The sequence below is a fragment of the Haliaeetus leucocephalus genome, unplaced genomic scaffold (assembly GCF_000737465.1).
Source record: "Haliaeetus leucocephalus isolate CR32 unplaced genomic scaffold, Haliaeetus_leucocephalus-4.0 Scaffold0, whole genome shotgun sequence".
Classification (NCBI taxonomy): domain Eukaryota; kingdom Metazoa; phylum Chordata; class Aves; order Accipitriformes; family Accipitridae; genus Haliaeetus; species Haliaeetus leucocephalus.
This window is the reverse complement of record NW_010972436.1, coordinates 25344977-25365901: the sequence shown is the minus strand read 5'-3', so window position 1 is coordinate 25365901 and position 20925 is coordinate 25344977. Positions and strand designations below refer to the sequence as shown.

The 20925-nt window shown below is 50.7% G+C and overlaps 1 pseudogene; it reads left to right on the top strand.

Moving 5' to 3' along the window:
* Window positions 1-161: 161 nt before the first annotated feature.
* Window positions 162-19412, top strand: LOC104829121 (annotated as a pseudogene).
* Window positions 19413-20925: the final 1513 nt, after the last annotated feature.

The window sequence follows — 20925 nt, the reverse complement described above, 5'->3', positions numbered from 1 at the left end:
CGGGGAATAAAGTGCATCCATCAAAGTACACTTTGATGTGCGTGTCCTGATGGTTTTTGTATCCTCCCAGACAGACCGTCCCCATAACGTCGTGGCTTTTCTGTACCTGCCGGCTGCTTGGCAGCCCCACCACGCACCGCCGGGTGCAGGGCACTGCTGCCATGAAGGACTTATTTAAGCGCACGGTGCTAAAGACTCACTCGTGTCACGAGTGCGGCAAATCCTTCAGCAAGAAGGGAAACCTGAAGAGACACCAGCGGATCCACACGGCAGAGGAGCTCTTCACTTGCGGGGAGTGTGGGAGGCGATTCACCACCCGGGGCCACCTCATGACCCACCAGAGCATCCACACAGGAGAGAGGCCCTTCTGCTGCGGGGAGTGCGGGCGCTGCTTTCGCCTGGAGATATGCCTGGTCGCCCACCAGAAGACGCATGCCAAGGGTGGTCCCTACCTCTGCGCCCGCTGCGGCAAGAGCCTGAGCACAAAGATCTACTTCAACATCCACATGCGGACCCACACGGAGAAGAGGCCATTCGCCTGCACCGAGTGTGGGAAGAGCTTTGTGAAGAAGGGGACCCTCACCGCCCACAAGGAGATCCACAAGCGAGAGAAGCCCTTCAAATGCCCTGACTGCAGTAGGTGCTTTGGGCAAAGCGCCACGCTGCTGGCCCACCAGAAGATACACCTCCGCGGGGGGCCTTTCATTTGTACGGAGTGCGGGAAGAGCTTGAGCACCAAGCGGTATTTCAACGTCCACCAGAGGAACCATGCTAAGCAAAAGCCACTCGAGGGACACGTCAAAGGTGTGTCTCTCCAGGTCATCCAGATTAAAGAGGAGCCTGATTTTGCCTTCAGGTCAGAGGAGAGTATGTTGGAGAATACGTCCCATGAAGGAGATGTAGCCCAGGGGTGTAGCATACCTAGAAACCCATCTAATCCAAAAAGCCCTCCTTGGAAAATCCAGATGAAGGAGGAACCAGACCCACCCACTGATGACACAGCCAACGTTACTGCAATAGCCTGCCAGAAACTTTACATCAAGGAAGAGCCACCAGAAAACCCAGACTATGGAAAGCTCTTTGATCCAAAGATCCCACTGACGGCTTTACAGGGGAGGCAGCTTAAAAAGGAAGAAGATGCTGATGGGCAGCATGAATGGGAAGTCCCCACAGCCAGTAACCGGGTCCTCCATGTGAAAGAAGAACCACAGGAAAGCACTGAGTTTGGGATGTATTATGGGCAGAAGCCAAACCTCAGTGCTATCCAGAGGATCCAAATTAAAGAAGAACCTGGTGTGGAGGCCAACCACCAGGAGAGCCAGAGCCCAAAGAGGAAGCAGAAGAAATGCTATCGGCCCACCAAAGAGGGGATGATGGAGAACCAGGAGAAACCCATGTCCAAGAAAGATCCCTCAGCAAAAGGAGCTCCCAAGGTTGAACGGACATTCCCCTGTCCCGAGTGCGGGAAGAGCTTCAATCAGAAATCAAACCTGACCAGACACAGGAAGATTCACACGAGCGAGGGGCCGTACAAGTGCAGCGAGTGCGGGGAGAGCTTCCGCATGAACCGCAAGCTGATCCGCCACCAGCGAGTCCACATGAGCGAGCCCTTCAAATGCACCGAGTGCGGGAAGAGCTTCACCCAGAGGTCAAATCTGGTTCGGCATCAGAGGATTCACACCAAGGAGGAGCCCTACCAGTGCCCCGAGTGCGAGAAGACCTTCAACCAGAAGGCCAACCTCTTCCGCCACCAAACAATCCATGTCCGAATGGGGCCTTGCAAGTGCACCAAGTGTGGGAAATGCTTCCCTCAGAAGCGCCATCTTATTAAACACCAGTTGCTCCATTCCCGAGGTGGGGCCTACAAGTGTGGGGTCTGTGGGAAGCGCTACCGGCTGAAGAAGTACCTGAGGAGGCACCAGAAAATCCACGCACGGGAAGGAACTGCTCCCTGTGCCAAACGGGGGGAGGCCACAAGGACCGGCGGTGGACCCCACCACCCTGAGCAGACAGCTCTGGCCCCCATGAAGAGCAAAGAGGAGAGCTGAGCAGGTCTGGTGCCTGCTCCTGGGGGAAAGTTCTTTGGGAAAGGGGAGAGATGGAGACAAACTCTGCCGGCCTTTATGTGTGCGGTGTCTGGGGGTGAGGAGGTCAACCTGAAGGGACAGTGAGGTCGATGAGGCAGAGCCCTGCTGGAAACTGGTCCTCTGCTGCTGTTTTCAGAGTACAACGCTCAGGGTATCACCTCCTCACAGCTGTGAGATGGGGCTGGAGAGCCAAGCCTCCTCGGAGCACTTGGAGATGGAGAGATAAGAGCTTGGCATCCTTCGTAACAGTATGCTTGTGCCTCTAAAGCCTGCCAAAGTTGTGGATGCCAAAATTGTGTTGTGTGGGCAACATATGGGACCAGGCAGGATTTATTTTTATTCTATTACTGTGTTTCTGAGAAAGCTGAAGGGAGCCTCTCGCATCTAGGCAAGAGTTTAAAGCAAGGGTCAACTCTCTTCTCCCTCATATAGCTCTGATCCACACCTTGATCCTACTGGGCTGAAGGACCCTACTCAACTGGATGGTACAGATCTGGAAGAAACTACTGCCAGCTAGACCAGAGTTTTAAGCCTTGAATCCCCCAAACCAGGCTCTCAGATTGGCTTAAGCCAGGTCCCTAAAAGTAAGTTATGCAAAATCAATGACTTGTTTTTCCAAAGCTAGCCCAGAGGCCAGCAGACTGTATTCTGGTTTGTGGCCCCACAACCCCACTACGTGGATGTAAATGAGAATGGCTTTTCTTAGCACCGAGTTTTACATCTCTGATGAGCAGGTGCCTTTGCCACCACAAGTACCAGAGGTGTCAGGGGCTTCACCAGCTTGAGCGACGCTCATGCTGGTTCTCAGCCACCTGCTTCCCTACCTGTTCCTGTGAAGCTCTTGGTAGGATTTTGACTTTATTAGGCATGATTTAGGGAATTCTAACCAAGCGGCAGGAATAGTTGAAACAGTCTTCAGACTTTATGAACTAGAGAACTGGAAACTATTTCCCTGTTGGGATGTTTTCCCTTCCTCTCCCTGGTGTAAAGGAGATTGTGCAGCTACTCAGAAGCATGGAGAGTTCAGCAGTCTTTATTGCTCACTGCCAATGATTTTGTTTGAGTGTTCTCTAGTCAGATGGATCTTTCTGTCTTGAAAGTCCCTGGTGAAGCAGAGACGTGGAGGGAATCCACAGTCCCCTGAGCCATTTGCCAAGATTTCTCTGCAGCACTGCTACGTGGCCACCTGGCCACTGCAGAACAAAGACACATATTAGGGTTTTTTGTGTTGCTGTGATACATAGAGTCCAAGAGGCAAGTGGAAAAATGTTCCATGGTGAAATAGTAGCTCTACCTCTCTGGTTTTGTGCAAGAAAAGAAGCCCCCTCCCCATCCCCAAGGCACACACCGCTTCCTTCTCCCAGGACATGTTGCAGATGGCATGCTCTTGGAGGCATCCGAAAGTCACGCAGCATGACTTTGGGCAACTACCTGCTGTAACACTTTAGACCCAAGCTGCTGGTTGTCTGCACTGCCTACTCTGGAGCAGCTGCCTCTCTAGGTGGGGAAACTGAGGCATGGAGAGAAGGAAAAGAACAGGACAAACCGTTCTTGAGCTTTGCCTTTACTAGCTACTTGGACACCATCGTGTTGAGGTGCTTTGTTGTGGTGACTCAAGCACAACACTGAGTACAGCTGCCAAACCCCAAAAGCACATAGTAATTATGGTGCTTAGACTCCCTCAGCCTTTGATGTAGTCAGGCCCAGCACATGATTTCAAACAGCAAAGCAAGCTCTGACAGCCTCTGAAGGAACTTACTTTTGTCTGCTCACCTATAAACTGTAGTGAAACTCGTTGATACGAAGCTTCCCCTCAAATCCCTCTGACCTGGTGGAGGTTCATTTCTGGGACAGAAAAGGCAGACGGATAGGGGAAAACAAGTAGTTTAAGATGTTCTAGGGGCATCTAAGGGACACCCTTATTAGAAAAATGGGTCTGGGCCATATGGTGGGTAGATGCTTCACTGTAGGACTGGAAAATTATATTCCTTAGGAAGAATAGGGCTGAGCCAAGCTAGCAAAGCAAAACCAGCCTCTGTTAGGCTTGCTGAGGGGCAGAGGTCCAACAGAACCTTTCAGTGAGGAGAAAGTAATCACCGAGTGGCTGGCATTTATTTCCTTTTCATTAGTCTAGCATAGGGCTGTAGAGATTTTTACCAGCAAAAGGAACTGGTGTGGGAGGTTTGCCATTTGTATTATTGTGCCCCTGCACACAGACAGGGCAGTGAGTCAATGTGAGTAGCTTTCCTGGATATCACTGGATCTTCCACCATTGACCATGGCCAGTGTGGGTGTCCCAGCTTCTGGGGAAAATCGGGGCTGATAGTTTGTAATATCTCCTCAATAAAGTAATTATTTAAAGAAAAAAGGAAATAAAGTGAGCCTCTTTTCTGTCTTTTTTTTCATAAGCTATCACTGAGAGAACCACACTACATTCTACCCACAGTGCAACAGGTGAACAATGCCATAGCAAGATGCATACCAGTGGTAACCAAATGGGTGTAGCTGGTGAAGACCGCTCTAGGCTCTGCTGATTGAGTTGACCAGCTCTCCACTGACTATACTGAGAGCTCAGACCACCACACACTGACGCCAGGGCTCCAGTCGGTGACCCACACATACGTACCATGTGAAGTGCCCTAAGGTGTCTGCATAGGACTATAAGGACACAGGCCTTATGGGAGGACTTGACCTTTCTGGATGAGTAACTGGAGGCCAGGAAGGGCATCTCAAATGACACCAGACACCATGGTGTGAGAAACTGAAACAATGTCCTAAGTATGGGTGTTTTCATCCATGAGCTAAATTCCACTCTCAGTGTCCCACCTGTGAGAGCAAAATGCTCGAAATGCAAAGGGAGTCTTCCTTGGGTACCGCCGGGATCTGCCTGGGACATTACACTGTGACTTCCTCAAGGACACCTCCAAAGAGATGCCTTGCAGTTAGTTTGGGCTGCCAGCTCTGGTGCCTGCTGCTGATGGTTGTGTTGGGTTTGGATCAGGACTATGGAATAATCCCAGCTCCATGAGAAAAAAATGGATTTATCTATCTGGGGACTGAACAAAGTCAAATCCTCACAGTAGCAAAATAGCCTTCATCCTTTTCTCCTGAAAGCCATTAAAAAGGCTCCCAGGTAATAATAAAATGCTTAAAATCCAAGTCATTGCCCCATTCTCCACTGCACAGATTTTATGCAGAAAACCACACCTGTAAGCATTCACTGAGCAGTCTCGGTCACCAAGTGAAAAGGATGCCTACAAGGTCGGATTTTGCCTTCAAGTCTATACAGTAAATTCAGCGTGGTCAAGCTGAAACCAATGGAGTTAAATCAAAGTAAAAGTTATGTTAATGAAGAGACATCCAAGCTGTGATGACTTTTAAAAAGAAATCTGGTCTTGCGCAGTGGGTCAGGTAAGGATTGTCTTGAGACAATTGCTGTCCTATTTCTAGCAATGCATGGAGGAATTTGGCTGTGGGACTTTTTTTGATCAACTCCTTGACTCATTGACTATCTGTGTGTATCATCTCAGCATCAGTTCTGTCTCCAGCATTCAGCATGGCCTTTCTGGAGGAGAGATGGAGACAGGCTGTGGTGGGGAGCACTTGCGCAAGAGTGCGTGTTTCGTGCTTCAATGGGACGCGTGGAGCTGATTGGCGCTCAGCATGTTCTGGTATGGTGGGAATGAGAGGGTCTTTGGGGCCAGAGCAAACATCTGCTCCAACGTAAGTGCCCTGGGATGTTTACTTGCCCTTTGAGAACGTGATATTTCCCATGAGAACTTCTTCAAGAATCCCAGGCTGCAGGGAGCCTGGTGTCCCCACAGACAGGGAGTGAGGAGAGGGAAAAAGACCAGGGTGAAAATTGGGTGAGCAACAGGAAACTCAGTATCACATACATCTACACATGCTTTATCTGTTCACTTTTGACTAGCAGCCTCCATGGGGAATGAGTATTTACTTATCACCACCACCTTAGCTACCTCTCATCCCATCCAGAGCCAAAGTGATGCAACCAGGTAGCACCACACGGGACCAGGTTGTCAAGCTGAACTGCCTGTAGCCAAGGCACACTTGGAGCTTCTGCCTCCATCTCCTGACCCAAAGCACAGTCCCTCCCTTGAAAGTGATTTCTTATGCTGGAACAAAGCAAAGGCAAGAGATATCCATCAAAAGACTGAAGCTTCTAAGTAGTCCCCACCTACAGATTTTCTGAGCAAGGTCATAGAAAAATCTGTGATCTCCTTTTCTAGGGTCAGTGTTAACCTGGAAACAAAAGCAGCCCCTGCAATGGGGTAGGTGAGGTGGGCAGTGCTGGCCTGTGGCTCTCTGCTAATTGCACAGGAGGTGATTACAGCCCATTGCTATCCTTTGTAAAAGGGCGTTGCAGAGCCCCACTGCTCACTCTTTTTTTCCACCCCAAGCTGATTTCTGTCTCTGTCCTCCTCCAAGTCACTGCAAACTGAAGGCAGAAGTAGGAAGCAGAGATCTGGAGATCCTTCCCTACCAAGTCACAAGATTTTCTCCTTTTTCATCATCTGAAAAACAGGATAAGATGCTTTGCAAGTGGAATAAGATACAGACCGTTCTCATTTCTACATGTGTGTTGGCCTCTGAGGAGCAAAACAGACTGAAGAGTGAGGGTCTGAATGTGGACAAGAACTTCTGCCAGGAGAGTAACAGGGTTTTGAAGTCATGCAAGAATAATCCATCACTAGACCTGTGCTGAAGTTCACTCGCCCTTAGACCTGTCTGCAGAGCAGAAAACCAGTCCCTTCAGGAGAGCTGGGAACAGCACTGCTGTGAACTCGCTTTGGGGATAAAGGACTTGGGAAACTAAATGTTGATCTTGTGAACTACAAGCTAAGCAGCCCTGAAAACTAGTTATTCCTAGTCACGGCCCAGAGTGTTGACCTAGGCTGCAGGCAGAGATTAATAGGAGCCTTTTGCGGCACAGATGAGCTGCAGTGCGTTGTGCATAAAGGGCACACGCTTATTCAGCCAGTATTGCAGGGCTCAAAACTTCCCCATCAGAATGGACAGGCAAAGAAGCAGAAAAAACCTTGTGACAAAGAATGTGTCACTTCGATCAAGTTAATTTGTACTACCTTTAACTAGCTTGGGGTAGGTTGAAGGGCAGAGAGAGGAGCAGGGAACGTGAAGAATGGAAGAGGTGAATGTAAGGGCTCTGACCGGATGGCAAAACTGAGTTGTGCATCAGATCTAACAACATGAAGGAGAGACACAGAGCCTGGGAAACACCGTGAAAACTTGGGCTTCCCTGCGGGAAGGTGTTAGATCCAGATCAAATCTTACTTACAGCTTTGCCTCTCTATTAAGTTAATTTATTATCAGTGACTTCAGGCTACATTAAAGCCCCGTGTTGGATGACGCAGCTGATGTTTCCATTTGCTGCTCATGGCGGGGTGAAGGAGGAACGAGCTTGTGGGTGTTCCTGCACCTTCCTGGGTTCTTGCTCCTCTCTCCAAAGCATCACCTGCTGGTTTTTCCCTAGGCTGAGCATCAGGGTCCTGAGGACACCAGTAAGCCTTAATGGCCCTGACCAACCCCAAATGGAGCTTCTGCCTGCTACGTCCAGCCCCTGAGCGACTGCAACCCCTGGGCAGTGCCTGTATGAGGTTTCCCATGGCTCCCCATCCCTCAGGGACCAGCCAGCCCTCACTGCTCCCAGACAGAGTCTCAGGGTATGTGGGGCTGTCAGAGGGAGGCAGCAGGAAAGAGAGGGGCTGCGTGGGCATATGGATACCACAGTGTTCCCAAAAGCACCTGTAAGCCTCTCTGCCTGCATCTGTGCTCAAGAGCTGAAGTGCAGGAAGGGAAGATAAATCAGGAGAGCTCATTTTCTGAGCACGAGCCCACGTGGGGTCATTGTTACAAGCTGCTCTTCTTAACTGCAAAACCCTCTAACCAGCCCCTTGCATGCCTGTCTCTGTCCACAGCTAAGAGTTCAGGTGTGACCAGAAGCTGAGGAGCTTGTGATGAATTTCCTTGGACAGACCACCCAAAATCAGGTAGCTCACTCACACACACACCAGTCCTATGGATGTAATGGGAAAAATGGGAAAACAAGTCACAGATCAGCATCCCTTTGCTCACACTGCAGGCAGCAGCATCTTAAAGGAACAAGTGGGACACAGCTAATGTCTCCAAGACTTTCCTCCTGTCCATAAAGTGGAGTATGGTAGAAATCACCCCAGAGCCTATAGATGTTCCTTATTGTTTGTCTCTATTAAAGCCCAGGGGGACAGAGAGTTGGGGAGCTCCTGTGCCAAGCACGACCTGTAGAGGTTCATCCTTTGCTTTTCTAGCCCTCTGGCATGTCCCCGTCTTATGGTCCCTGGGATGAGGGATGCTTTCAGGGACCATGGATACACCTGGCCCATGTCATCTGGGAGCCCTATTCCTGCAGCATTGTCTGCCTCCCTTTGAGCCCCTTTCTCTCCTTTTTTGCCTGGATAGTTTTTGCAAAATTTTGACACGGGTTTCCTGTGGCTCAACGCTTCAGCCCCTGTGATTAGTTTTCTGTGAGAATAGGACTCCTTTTAACTCAGAAGGACTTTCTTGTTAAATATAGGACAAAGTCTGTAGCAAAGAAAATAGCAGCCTGCTTTTCATTTTAACATCTCCATGCAAGTAATAAGCCTGATCCATCTTTAGCTCAACATAAGGGGGCCCCTTTCTGCTCACCAAATTGTTTGCAGATGCTGGGGGCTCAGAGCAGCTCAGCTGCTAATGCTCAACCTAACATTGCTTAACTCCGCTCTGCTTGCTTTTCACAAATTAATTGCCAAGCACCCAGCATGGAAAGTGGCACAGGGCTGTGAAGGTCTGTGCTAGTATTGCATGCCAGCACGGCCAGCCAGATGCTGAGTTTGAGGAGAAAAGCATTCAGCTGCCCTCAGCAAGACAATTCCCAGGGTTTAGCCCCAGTCTGCAGGGGAATTTTGGACAGCAGGCATGTAATAGCAGCATTATACATCTGCTCAGTCTGAATATGCCCTCTACAACCACACGCTTCGGCGTGTAGCTCTGCCAATGTGAATCCTTCATCCAGCAATATAAAAGTATTTAATTCTGGTAAACAAGCGCCACCACAAAGAGTGGGTCAGGCTCCACCAGAAGCATCGTGCGAGGCGGTACGGCAAAGGACTGCCGTCGAGCTCCGGCTGCGTAGGAGCATCACGACAGCCCAGCGCTGCCTGCCTGCCTGGAAATGGGTCCAGCTCCTCGGCAGTGTTAAGGCTTAAGCCACGGTGGGTTAAGCTGAGGTTAAAGCACTTTTCCCCCTGTTACGATCTCCACTTTCTATCGGTATATTTTGGAGGCACTTGAATGCTTCATTTAAGCATCCTAACTCTGAGCTGAATCCCAGCCAAGGAGTCAAAGGCCTGAATTCACCCTGGCAGTCCCTTTGACCATAAGCTGGAAAGGGACCAAGAAGCATTTTAATGTAAAGGAGGAAAGGAAGTTTCTGGTCCTCTAGAAGTTTTTTCACCTTACTACAAATTTGTGAATTCTTAAAGCTGACAGAAAAGGGGAATGTAGGACAACTAATTATAAAGCCAGCAAAAACTTCTGAAAATCTTTCAATCTTCTTACTTCAAAAATAAATGCAATCTTTACATTTTGGTAGGTTGGAGGTATTTTTCTTTCCCTTAGAAGGAGTCAACCATATCCTAAACCAAAATGTTTCATTATGGGTTGAAGGTAAGAGATATTCGAAGGATTGTGTTTATTTTCCAGGAAAAAATGTTGAAAAAATTTTTTTAACTTTACCTGAACAAACTCTTGGCTTGACAGCAGATCAGATACTACCACATAGTCACCCAGGTCTACTTTAAGTAAAGGGCTCTTGAGATTTCCTAAAAGTGCTTAAATTAAAATGGTTGAATGAATAAGGGTTATAAGTGCTTTTGATGGAAAGAACAGGATGCATATTTCTAAGAGTACAACAGTGAAAAAGGGTAGCAGATGTGACCAAGCTTGTGGTATTCCCATGGTTGGCTACAACCAGAGTAGTGGTCAGGAATGAAAGAGGGAGCAAAACAAGCACTCTCCCTTCCAAATAAAGTAAATATATAGGCAAAAACTTGGAAATTAACTGAAGCAGAGGCAGAGGGGATAACTCAATGCCAGGGCTCAGAGCTGAACACAGGAGTCCCAGTATCAACCTCTGTTTGGTGCTTTCTACATCAAGGTCCAGTTCCTGCTCTTTACGGTAGCTAGGGCAATTCAAGCACTTACTTACTTCATAAATGACAACTCTGGATGTGCTTTTTCCTCCAGCTTTGGCACTGAGATGCAGTTTTATTTCATGTCTTGCCCAGCAGGTTTACAGTGTGGTGGTTTGAAGAAAGTAGAAGCATCATGAAAGGGATGCTAAAAATAGGAACCAGACCAGGAATTGAAATGAGGAAGGAGCAGTGCAAGCTTGCCCCCCCCCCAAAATCTCAGCAAAGCTGAATAAAGACAAGAATAAATATATGCTGGCTGGAAATTCCGTAGCTGTAAACATTCATTCCTTGGCAGCAAAGCACCTGGCTCTGCATATCAGACTGGTCTTCTGGGGAAAGCTGGAAACCAAGAACATGGCCATGTGGGCTCCATGAAAGGTGGCCCAGGCTCCTCATCTGTGCAAGAGGCTGTGCTCTCTCCTCTCCATGGTCACGGTGTCTGGATGACCAAAGGAGGTTCGGGATGGCCAGGGTGAACGCAAATGTAAAGGACACACAGGATCCCTGCTGACAGCCGCTGTCCTGGGGTGGTGAACATCATTGACTTTGCTCCCCTTCAAACCTTGAACTAAGCATCCAGATTTCTTCATGTCTCCCACCTCCGCTGCATTTCAAAATAGAAAGAAAAGCTCTTTGAGAGGTGATTGAGAATATCTGACTAAGATTTTTGCCTCTGAATCACTTTCTGGAGAAACTTGTCCGTCTCCATGGACCAGAAGGGACCCAAGCTCTCAGCCTGTGCTCTGCAGCTTGGGCTGTCATCACCTCTGGGTCTTTCCTACTCCATGGATGAGAGTAACAAAAAAATCCTGCCCTTGTCCAGGACCCAGCAAAATCAGAGTCAGGCCCATCTGTACTCTTACATTCTATTTTGTTTTTCTTGTTCTTGTAATATAAACTAAGAGGACCTTGATCCATACCTTGCTTTCAGTGGTCATAGTTGCAAAGTCTGGAATGAATCTGTTCCCAGATCAATGAAGGGCTGTGAATTCAGTCTCAGGTGGTTTAGCTGTCTGTTTCTAGTTGTGTTTTAGATAACTTGGTTGTGGTTTTCCTCTTGGTTTGGGGACTGTGGGCTCTTCACTGCCACTTGTGAAAGTGTCCAGAATGTGGTTGAAAGAACTGGGAGTTCAGTCCACTGTGTGTGTCTCTTACCCTTCCCGTGTGATGGAGTGGACATGGTGGGACGTGCTTCTCCAAAGGGCTCTCTCCCCAGCTGAATTGGCTGCAGCATCTTCCTGTTCTCTCTGAAGGAAGCTATTTACCATCAACTTGCAGTTTGCCAAAAATTCACTAACTGTGAACAAGAAGATGACATGCAATCTCCTAGTCTCTCAGCAGGTCAGGTTTTGCTGTCTACTGCTAAACTGGAAAGCGACTGGCTCTTAAATTTTTCTCCATGAATGACATATTGTTTGCACTAGTGACAAGGTGCACCCCCAAATGCCCAGGCTTTGTTTCTAAGCATTATTGATGTATTTTGCTGCAGCATCCTCAGCCCTTGTGTCTTTCTTCCCAGCTAGTTAGCTGTGTCCTTGCTGACCAGTTTTGTGGCAGGCAGCCTTTAAATCACCCTTTTCTCTTCCACCCCATTCCATGAGGTCTTTGCATGGCCTAGATCCATAATATTTGCAAAAGAAATTAGAGCAGACCTTAAGAATTTGGGGTGGGAGAGATAGAAAAGAAGACTCAGCTGCCTGGAGCAGTGGAAAGCTCTTAAAGGGTTTTCCTTTTTTTGGTTTTTTTTTAGGGTGCTTTCCCAAGTCATCTAACTAAATTGAGTCATCATGCACCCACAGTCCCAAGAGAGCATGGGCACAGATGGTGGAAAGGAGCAGGACCCCCACTTTCAAAGGCTCCTCACTGCTAATTGAGCGTGAAGCATCATGAAGTTGCTACTCTGCATTAGGGCAGATGGTGTCTCCATATCTGGTCTTCACCAGGAAAATTTGTCACCTGAGTCACCACATATGACCCCCACTGAGGACAAGAAAGGTATCTGCTGCAACAGCATAAGGTCACAGATATCAGAGGACTTCACTGCAGCTTTGCCTGGGGCTTCCCCTTCAACTAGCCAAGTGTTTTAATCTGTGTCACCCCACTTCCTTAACTAAAAAAAAACAAAACCCAAACAAAACAAAAGGAAACATTAAAACATCCAGTTTCTCCTGGGTTTTGTCCTTTATTTTGTAACTGGGAAAGGAAAACCAAAGAGAATGTCAATGTTACTCCTTTTTGTGTCACTTGGCAAGCCACTTGTGAGCCAGGAGTGTGACAGGGGGCAATCCAGAGGGTACAACTTCCTACCCAAAAGGTCAAGGAAAACCAGAGCTGTTTTTTCCAGGGTTTCAAAACTGGGATATAACAGCATTTTTTTTCCTGAGGATACTAAATTCCTGTAAAAGACAGAAATAATAGTTACAGTATTTCAGCCAAATTTTAGAGGTGGGGAAACTGAGGCAAAACTTTGGATCTAAGTTCAAAATCCCATGAGCAATCTACATCAGATGCACATCCTCATCCTTCTCTTCTGTTTCCCCATGTCATGCTTTGAAACAGTTGTGGAGTCATTTCATCTGAATCATGCTGTCAGGAGACATGGGTTTGGCTTCTAAGTGACAGCAGGGACCGCATATTTGAAATCAGAAAACACAAGGAGCACAAAAAATGCAATGACCATCACAAGCTGAACTTTTTCTACAGAACAATTATTTTCATCTTTTAAAAATTACTATTTCTAAAAAAAGACCTAATTCTGAGAGTGCATCCCCCCAACACCTTAACCTGTACTACCCGAGCTGCTGTCTGCAAGGTGCTAGTGATAAATGGCTAGGCAAAGTGGCTATGTCTGTATGAGTAATTTGACTGAGGCAAGGACAATTCTCCGGCCCTGAGGGCACCAAGCTGACTTGCATCCATACAGCTAAACTCCATTCAGGATGGCGTCATCCAGTTCTTCCCTGGGACTCATCCCTGCATCCAGCTCTGACTCAAGCTAAAAGTTTCGGGTAAAGACACGAGAGTTAAGAAAATTGTGCTCCAGTGCCCAGGAACATCACCGTTTGTTTCAGAGATATGGATTGAGTTTTCCATCACCCCAAATTAGCACATGTCCAGCAGCCACCAAATGCTCCAGGACCTGCTACGTGACCCAGACTGGCAGGACCATGGATTTACTGTGGAATTCTGTAGGCATTGGTGCTGCTGGTCATAACCGCAGCCCCATGCAGGCAGCCTGCTAACTGCTACAGAGCACTAGGAACAGACAGTCCAGCCTCCCCTGGGAGCTGGACACTCACAAGGAGACTCGCAGCCACGGGGAAGAAACAATTTTCTTGGACTCACTGGGTGGAGACCTCCCAGACCTGGGCTCTGCCACTGTCTCACCAGATGTCCCCTTTCAAGTCACCTCACTGCAAAGTGTTTTGAGATTCACAGACAAAAAGGTGATAGAAGAGGAGAAGAGGATGGCTTTTCTTGCTTGCACAACTCCAAGGGGGGGTCAGCCACACGAAGAGAGAGCGAAAGCATCGACAATGAGGTCTCGGAGGTATGTAATGGTGACTTCTAATGCAAAGCAGTGCGGTTTAGCTACCTAAAAATAGCAATTAAAAAAGAGAACTAATGTAAATCAAAAGCTATTTCCAGCCTGCTGCAGCGTCGGCACTGCGTTTCCCTTTAACAACCCCCAGCCAGCAAACATAGGCATCCTCCAAAACTGATGAGCAGCATCCCTGCCGAGGACTACAGCTCCCAGGAGCCTGCAGCCCAGGGACCAGGCACTTGGGCAGCCAGGCAGGGGGACCGGCAGGGAGGCAGTGATGGCTGGGGATCCCCCCAGACATGCCCGAGAGGTTTTAGGGTTGCTGTTTCCTATCCCCAAGCCCCTTGTCTCCCTGAGCCAGCTCCTCTTTTTCTGTCTCTCCTCCCCCGGTAGTTTTTACATCACTGACACAGGCTTCCTGTGAGTCAGCACCAGCAGACACGAACGGAGTAGCTGGAAGACGAAGAAGAGCTCAAAGTGGGTAGAAATAAGAAAATTTGGTCAATGACACTTGGATACTTTCCCAACCTGCGTGCTGCTGAGGGAGATGGGAGACAGGTCAGTAAAGGGCTGAGCTGGGATGTCTGGGGCCAGGATGGGATGCTCAGGGCTGAACCCCTCCGTGGTGTCTGCATGTGTCCCGCAGCATCCCAGGGCAGCAGCAGGACATCTTGGGAAGTTGGGGTCACCGCTACAAAGCTGGAGCGTTCGTCAAGGTTGGCTGCGGTGGAGCAAACTGCACTGGCTGGGATACATCGCCTTGCTCGTCCTTCTTGGGCTGAATCCTGCCCTGAGAGCTTTGGCTTGCTCCCCTGGCTGGAGGTGACCGGTGGAGTTGGAGGTACAGCTGGTCCTGCTTGGTGTGGGAGCAGGCAGCTTGGCTAAACCCAGGGAGTAGGAACAGCAGCACAACATGAGAAGGGGCATCCGTCCTTTAAAATCTGCCTAAAAAACATGATTCTGGGGCATCTGTGCGATGTTTTCAGGAGTGCTGGAGGCACGGATGGGAATGAGTTAATAGGTCCAGCCTCTGCCTTGCAAGGGGAAGCTGTGCCTGCCTATGGCTGCGCCTCTGTGTGTGCTGGTGGGGGGGGGGGTATTTCCACTGAAAGGAGCAAAGCAACAGCTGAGGAGCTGCTCCCATTCACATTTCACAAGCGAAATTCAGGCAGCTGTGCTGACACGCTGTCACCTCTGGGAAAAACAGCCCAGCACATGGAACAGCCAGAGACAAAAGTTTGCCCAGAGTCATCTCTGGGCTCGGAAAAGTTGGTCACCACAGAGACTAAAGCAACCTCCATTTCTCACCCTAAATGAAAGGTCCCCAAAGAACATCTCACCCAACACCCATCCTTTCTCTTGGTGAGAAAGGATAGAGGTGCAAATGCCCTGGATGCATGCTGGGATGGCTGGATCAGGGCTTCCTTTGCCCAGCTGAGGGGTTGGGCAGGGACTTCTCAGGACGCCTCATCACTTTGGGGCAATTGGGAGTCAAGGAGCAGGGGAGGAGAGATTTTTGGCTGACTGGACCACCATCAGGGAGCCCTCCCCAGGAGTTGCTCCAGATAAGTTCCTGGGTCAGTTTGGTGCTGGTTCTCCCATTAAGAAAGTCAATGGCAAACGGGGTTCTTCTTCAGCCTGGACTTTTCATGCAGTTAGGTCGATGCTGGTGGTGGTGTGGCTGCACCCTTCATGGGTCAGACGTGACAAATCTGCAAATTGAAGCTGGCACCAAGGCAAAGGTGGACCTTTGGCAGTCTAACCTCAGGGCAAGGGGACAGGGGAAGGAGTTGAGTCCTTGCTGTCCTCCGGAACACCAGGACAACCTCTCTGTGTGTTCAGACGTCTTCCTGGCCACCAGCCCCAGCAGCCTTGCAGAGGCTCTGGTGTCTGCCCTGGTGCTGCGCAGGGAACCGAGGACATCAGTGTGAGTTTCACTTCTGCCTCCAGCCTGTCTGGCTACAGCTGTGACCCAGATGTCCCTGTCCCCTCACTGAGTCGGACATGACACAAAATCTCTAGAAAAATCAATGGGTACCCTCCGAGGGACAGGAGCCCCACGGGGTTTGCACAGCCAGATGAGCATCAGACAATGCTCAGGCAGTTTTGTTTCACAGATGTGAGATTTTGGTGCTGTCTGGAGGCTGGGGAGAACAACATGATATGTTCTAGAGATGAGCAGCTGTTTGCTGATCCTCAACATTCCCCCTTGTTGTCCCAGAAGGTCCCTCTCTGCCAGTGCACTGAAGGAGGCTCAGATGATCTCAGTGACCACTCTTCACATGGGACATGTCTGGTCCTGGCCCCAGCCCTTGGTCTGGTCATCCTGGCTCAGACCAGGGATTGCACCACCCCAGAGATCCTCCAGAAATGGGTCTGGGTGTGCTCTTCATCGAAAGGGATTTACCTCTAGAGGTGCTAATGACCATGAGCTGGTCCCTGATGGTTATGACCACCAACCTTCACCACCCCTCTGAAGGGAAAGTGATGTTGGTTCCTGCTCAGAGATCAGCACAGCAGGAGGACCCCCCCCCCCCAAACCACCAGTTTCTTGTCATGAGTACCTGGAGATGTGGAGAAAGTCCAGCCTGTGCCAGGCAGATCCAGCAAACCCCTTCAATCCCCTCCTAGATTTTACAGTCTCTTGGCCTTTGGTTTTACTAGAATTAACTAAGCTTGGCTGGGCTTTTTTTTATCATTTTTGTTTCCACATGACATTTTACCACACTAAAAGTGGTTTGGGTTTTGGCTTTTTTTCCTGTTGGCCTTGACAATAACACCTGCCTTGGTTTCTTCTCAGGTTCAGCCCTCATGAAGGAAGACACAGGCTTTCATCTAAAGAAGAGTAACTCAAAACAGCGCTGCCACTTTCCCATGGTCGCTACCTCCCAGCAGCCCTGGCAGGCAGGGAAAACTGGTGGCAATGGCCAGGAGGACTCCCAGCGATGCCTCCCCTAGTGAACACCACCCGAGCCCCCACCTCTGAAGAACCAGGTGATGGAACAGCCAGCCATGATGACGCTGGAGCTCTCGGAGGCAGAGAATTTTCTCAGCCACACTCGGGAGAAGTCGTACACTTGCGTGATTTGTGGGGACAGTTTTAAGCACAAGGGCATCTTGGCAGCCCACCAGAAATCCCATAAGGAGGAGGTAGAGGCTGAAGGTTGTGAGGAAGGCAATGTTGACCAGGCTGGAGAGATGCATGACCAGGAAGCCATCAGAGCTGGAAAGGAGGCCAATGGGAGAGACCATAGCAAGCACAGCACACAGAGTGATCCTGAGACAAGGGAGAAGCCCCATGCCTGCACTGAGTGCAGGAAGAGCTTCAAGATGAAGGTAGACCTCACCAAGCACCTCCGGACTCACACGGGCGAGAGACCATTCCCCTGCACCAACTGTGGCAAGAGGTTCATCACCAAATCACAACTCAAGGAGCACCAGAGGATCCACACAGGCGAGCGGCCGTACAAGTGCCTGGACTGTGGGAAGAACTTCACCCAGAAGTCACAGCTCATCGTGCACCAACGGATCCACACAGGTGAGAAACCCTACCAATGCAGCAGCTGCCAGAAGAGCTTCGTGGACAAGTCGCAGCTGGTGGCACACCACCGGATCCACACGGGTGACCGTCCCTTCAAGTGCGGTGTATGCGGCCGTGGCTTCCGCCAGAAGATCACCCTCATCAAGCACCAGCGGGTCCACAGCACCAAGGGCGCCCAGTGGGACGCTGCCAAGGCCATTGTGGCCGAATCCACTCCGGCAGGGAAGAAGATCTTCCACTGCAGCACCTGTGGGAAGGAGTTCAAGAAGAAGTCAGTGCTGGTGACCCACCAGAGGATTCACACCGGGGAGGAGCCCTACCCCTGCCCTGTGTGCGGGCGATGCTTTCGGCAGAAGATCCACCTCGCCCGGCATCAGCAGACCCACGAGCGGCCCGGTGCCCACGTTTGCGGAACCTGCGGGGACCGCTTTGGCAGCAAGAGGGAGATGCTGCGGCACCACCAGGGCCACCATCCCCAGCAAGCCCCTTACATCTGCACCACCTGTGGAAAGCGCTTCAGCCAGAAGGTCGGCCTCACAGCCCATCGCCGTGTCCACGCGCGGGAAAAGGAGACCCCCAGTGCCTCAGGGGGTGGGCAGCCCCCCGCTACCCTCAGTGGTACCCACACCTGTGGGCAATGTGGAAAGACGTTCACCAAGAAGGGCAACCTGGCCAACCACCAATGGGCTCATGCCGAGGATGGGGGTCACCGCTGCGGGGCTTGCGGCAAGGGTTTTGCCAAGCGGGGGGAGCTGACCAAGCATGAGCGGACCCACACCAGGGAGAAGCCCTACGGGTGTGGGCAGTGCGGTAAGCACTTCGCCCAACGTACCCAGCTGGTCACCCACCAGCACGTCCACACCGGTGACCGGCCCTTCCCCTGCCCCACCTGCAGCAAGGGCTTCTGCCAGAAGATCGCCTTGGTCAAGCACCGCCGTGTCCATGAGTGTGGCAGGGACAAGGGAGGCGGCGAAGACACCGGCGCCAACACCGACACCGAGGCCAATGGCAATGGCGAGGCCAATGGCGATAGCAATGCCAATGTCAAGGCCAATGCCAATGCCAAGGTGGCTGGCAAAGATGAGGAGAGCCCGGCTGTCCCCTGTCGGCTGCTCCCCATCAGCGAGCGGCCCTTCTCCTGCAGCGAGTGTGGGAAGGCCTTTGCCCAGAAGGCTCAGCTGGCGGTCCACCACCGCATCCACACCGGGGAGCGTCCCTTCCCCTGCGCCGACTGCCCCAAAGCCTTCATCGACAAGTCCCGCCTCATCGTCCACCACCGCACCCACACCGGTGAGCGCCCCTTCCCCTGTGCTGCCTGCGGCCGAGCCTTCACCCAGAAGGTTGCCCTCACTGCCCACCAGCGTGTCCACACGCGGAAGCACCAGCCACCGTCGGCTCCAGTTTCCCTGGGACCGCAGGGTGAGGAGTGGCCCTTCACCTGTGCCATCTGCGGGAGAGGTTTCCACAAGGAGATTGCCCTCATCACCCACCGGAGGGTCCACACCAAGTATGAGCCCAACCGCTGCAGCAAGTGTGGGCAGGTCTTCCCCAACAGGGCCCAGCTCCGTCTCCACCAGCCCTCCCATGCTGAGGACCGGCCATTCAAGTGTGCCACGTGCGGGAAGGACTTCAAGAGGAAGGAGATCTTGATTACCCACCAGCGGGTCCACACGGGAGAGGCACCCTTCCAGTGCCGCCAGTGCAGCAAAAGCTTCTCACAGAAGGCCAACCTCATGAAGCACCAGCTCACTCACACCCGCCGGGGCCCCTTCATCTGCTCCGACTGTGGGCAAAGCTACACCACCGCTGGACATTTCAAGAGGCATCAGAAGAACCACCTCAAGAAGCAAAGCCCTCTTGGTGAGGGAGAGGAACTCCCTGAAGACCTGGCAACTGGCCGTGTGCCAGTGGGTGGCCACAGCAGCCCCATCATCGTGGTGAAGACAGAGGCTGCTGCTGATGACTATGAGGTCCTACAGGTCCCATGATGGTAAGGATCAAGGACTCAGGGAAGTAAGGGCTGATGCCTGCTCACTTGGGTATGGGGTTGCTGCGTCCACCACCAAGATCCATGGTCCTGTGGGAACTGGTTCCCTGGAAACATATCACAGTATTTGGTGTGAGCCAGGAGTGGAAAACCTGGGAGGATCTGGACTTCAGCACACAGCAATCCCTGAATCAAACCTCAGTCAAAACTGGCTGACACAATGTGAAATTTGGGGGTGAGGGAGGGATATAAAAACATATTTTGGCTTCTTTTTTTATATCGTATATAAGAGTCCTCAATTCAACAGGTTTGGTGGGGTTTTCTTGCTAACAAGAGGGCTGAGAAGCTCGTTTTTCTAAAGCAAGTAAATGAAATCTGTGATTTCAGATATATTCACATGACTCCAAGAGCTGGAGCTTAAAAAAAAAAAAACACCAAAAATCTCACCAAACATTATGAGACTTGCCATCACCAACTTCTTGGCAGGAGTTGGAGCAGACCATCACTGGTCCCTAGCCTTCCAGCAGCTGACACCAGCTCCAGCCATCCTGCAGACACATGGAGCAGTGCAGGGGCTGCTACTGTGGAAAAATTGCAGCCAGAAATAAGGGAGGATGTCATGGCCAAAGGACTCGGGGATGGGGACCCTGCTGACACCTGGGGAAGGGCCACCGAGGTCAGTAACGATCCCCATGGAGGCCAAACAGCCACCCACATGGCTTAATTTGCAGAGCTGGATTAAGAGCTCTGGCTGGGAACTAATGCACGGTTTATATGAAGACATCATTTTTCCTAGTTTAAAATAACCTTATGCGTGGGTTGATTGTGCAGGATAACCCTGGGTATATTTATTATGGAGTTAGGGGCATTCATTGCACAGCCACAGTTTCAGAGCGGCATTTGGGAGGTTGCCAGACCTGTTTCTTGTACCACAAGCTCAGTTGCAATGCCAAGATGTGGCTCCTAAACCTGAAGACCGTTGGTCTGTGCCACCTACAGCCTCACTGAGGTAGGGAGAAACCCTCAACAACTGTCCTCTGTGTCACGCATTTGCAGTAGTGACCACAGCGTGGCACCAGCAAAAGGTGTGTTTAATTGCTCTGCCAAGAAAAGGAGGCTTTAGCTTGCTCCCCACACCCCACCAGCCCGGGTGGAGTTGGGGGTTAGCAGAAGCTGTTCCCACCATGGGTGTGGATGAGCATCCCCACATCTGGCATGGAGATGCTGGCCCTATGGGCTGTGCCGACCCATAGGACCCCTCTGACAAAGCTTAGTGACATGGTGGCCACCTCCAAGGTGCACCTCCGTGGCCACCTGGCCAAGCCAACTTGCTGTTCAGAGTGGTTTTTTGGGAGAAGAATGAATGGCTTTGCTGGGCAATCACTTGAAGTGCCACTTCAGACTTGCCATGGGGGTTCAGTTGCTTTTGCATCCCAGACATTACTGCCAGAGCTCGCTTCAGCAACAGTAAGAAGGGGGTTCACCACTCCCTCCCCAAATCTGGGTGCTCCCCA